The sequence below is a fragment of the Palaemon carinicauda genome, chromosome 17 (genome assembly GCF_036898095.1).
Source record: "Palaemon carinicauda isolate YSFRI2023 chromosome 17, ASM3689809v2, whole genome shotgun sequence".
Lineage (NCBI taxonomy): Eukaryota > Metazoa > Arthropoda > Malacostraca > Decapoda > Palaemonidae > Palaemon > Palaemon carinicauda.
Genome location: NC_090741.1, coordinates 45,750,351 through 45,753,737, shown reverse-complemented (window position 1 = coordinate 45,753,737; position 3,387 = coordinate 45,750,351).

Here is a 3,387-nt window from a genome sequence, read left to right as displayed (position 1 = left end):
TATATATATATATATATATTTATATATATATATATATACACATATATATATACACACACACGTTAGAGTATGTATTTCCACTATTCTCTTTAATCTGCTCTTTGTGTCACAAAAGGTAGAATTGTTATCAGTAATTTCCTCTATCAAAGACGAGTTTACCCGCGCTATGCAATTCTGTTGACTCCTCCTACATCTGTTTCGCTTGATATGAATATAATGAATATAATGAAGGAATTATAGGAATCGAATGAATGATAGGAATAGAATGAATGACAGGAAGAGAATGAATTATAGGAATCGAATGAATGATAGGAATAGAATAAATTGTAGGAATAGATTGAATTATAGGAATAGAAGGAATTATAGGAATAGAATGGATTATAGAAATAGAAGAAATTATAGGAATAGATTGAATTATAGGAATAGAATGAATTATAGGAATAGAAGGAATTATAGGAATCGAATGAATTATAGGAATAAATTGAATTATAGGAATCGAATGGATTATAGGAATCGAATGAATTATAGGAATCGAATGAATGATAGGAATAGAATGGATTATAGAAATAGAAGGAATTATAGGAATAGAAGAAATTATAGGAATCGAATGAATGAAAGGAATCGAATGAATGATAGGAATAAAAGGAATTACAGGAATAGAAGGAATTATAGGAATAGATTGAATTATAGGAATAGAATGAATTATAGAAATAGATTGAATTGTAGGAATATAATGGGTAGGAATTCTGGACCGAATGCCAACAGCCCCCCTCGTCACCAGCCGCAGTCCCAAAAGACGCCTTAAGCTTCACCCATGAAAAATGCATTGTGCCTCTGTTAACCTATACCTTAGATAAGGTACATGGTAGTTAGTCAATCGTGGTGGGGCATACAAAAGTTGCAGAGCCTCTCTTGTCTTCCCCCTAAAAATAATTGCTGGGATACTTAAGGTTTCTTACATTTCTGTAGCAGCCCTTTCAAAACATTGAACGAATGTCTGAATGTATGAATATATATGTATTTATTTATGTATATATGTATATATACTATGTTCATGTATGTATAAATATATATGTATATATACATATATATATGTATATATATATATATATATATATATATATATATATATATACAGTATATATATACAGTATATATATATATATATATATATATATATATATATATACAGTATATATATATATATATATATATATATATATATATATATATATATATATAATCACTGACACTCGTGATTTTAATAAAAATAAATATCAACCAAAGTGACATTTAATATCGAATTCTACCTATAGGAATGTATATTTATTTTTGAGATAATTTACAAAAAAATATAGATTTTTTTTCAGATATTATTAACCAATCATATTATCCTCCTTGTTATGTTAAGACCTCGTAAGTTGAAGCCTTCGTTTTTTCTTCTTCTTATTTCTGGTGCGAGGCGGCCAAGAATTCATAACACCATTGTTTTTATTATCCTTCGATGTTGGCTTTTCCTATCAATGAGATGCAAAAATTACAAAACGTTGGAATTTTCTCCCGTCAGTAGGGTGTGTCAGCTTGGCTGAGACCGTTGCGAGATAGGTTAGGTTTAAGTTCTGTTTTTGTATGTTTAAAGGTTTAAAGGCCGCTCGTGAATGGCAGAGGCAAGGGACAGTGACATTGCCCTATTAAGTAGGACAATGCCCTAGAGATTGACCATATATAAATATGATCAGCGCCAAAGCCCCCTCTCCATCCACGCTAGGACCAAGGAGGGTCAGGCAATGGCTGCGGATGACTCAGCAGATAGACCTATAGGCTCCCCCTAAACACCCGCCCCCCATCCTAAGCTCACAAGGATGGTAAGGTTGCAGACACTAATGGCACTATCGAGACTGAGCGGGACTCGAGCCCCCGACTGGCAAACGCCAGGGAGAGGCTTTACACGCCAGGCCACAACAACCCTTGTTGTAATAGCAGCCTTGTTCCTTAAGAGGTGTCGCTCCTCCTGTAGACGACAAGAAAGTGGGGATATGCCTGCTGAATTTACATCTGAACCATTTTAAGGTGGAGTCCAAGGACTTGCAAGATAGTCAAAAGCAAGCATGCCATATGAGAGTGTACCAACCGTGTGTCACACGATCGTACATAAATTATTTTGTATATATTATGCTTGTATCTGCGCTCTTCCCTCGCACTAAAAAGAATAAACCTGTCTGCGTTTTTCCTCTCTAACATTGTCTGTTTTTCGAACATGAAAATTCCTGTTGCCTTGAGGTTTTGTATATAAACGAGAGTGTTCTTTAATAAAGTTACTCAGTTGATTGCATCCTGCCTTTGAGTCATAACCTTTCTCTCGACCGTCACAAGAGTAACCTTCCATAGAGAGAAAGACATTTCATTTGGAGTGTTGTTGTACCAAGGCTCAGAGGCAAGTACAGCAATTACAACCCTTCGCTTACCTCTATTAGAAATCATCTCAGGTCCTGAGTCAGGACATGAGATGACGTGCCTAATGGTAAACCACCTGGGCAGGGCAGTAGTTGCGTTTTAGAATCGTACTTACTTGGTGATCTTCTGGACTGGGTATGCGTACTTGTATATATATATCATCATCATCTCCCACGCCTATTGACGAAATGGGCCTCGGTTAGATTTCACCAGTCGTCTCTATCTAGAGCTTTTAATTCAATACTTATAATCAATTTTTGTATGTCTCATATTGAAACATCATCTACGTCACCCTTCATAGTCCTTACCCATGTAGGCCTGCGTCTTCAAACTCTTCTAGTGCCTTATAGAGCTCAGTTGAAAGTTTGGTGAACTAATCTTTCTTGGGGAATGCGAAGAGCATACCCAAACCATCTCCACCTACCCCTCACCATAATCTCATCCACATATGGCACTCGAGTAATCTCTTAGTTTAATTTCTAATCCTGTCCTGCCATTTAACACCCAATATTCTTCTGAGGATTTTGTTCTCAAATCTGCAAAATCTATTGAAGATTGTTTCATTGTTATACCACGACGCATGTCCATACAGTAAGACCGATCTCACTAAACTGATATATAGCCTAATTTTCATATGTAATTTCAGGCGATTTGATTTTCAAATTGTACTTAATCTAGCAATTCTTTGATTTGCTTTTATCAATCTTTCATCAAACTCAAATTCTAAAGACCTTGTATTGGCGATCATAGTTCCTAAATACTTACATGATTCTACCTCTTCAATCCTTTCTCCTTTCAATGATATTTCATCTTCCATTGCATACTCCGTTCTCATCATCTCTGTATATACTGTAATATATATATAAATATATATATATATATATATATATATATATATATATATATACATACATATATATATATATACATATA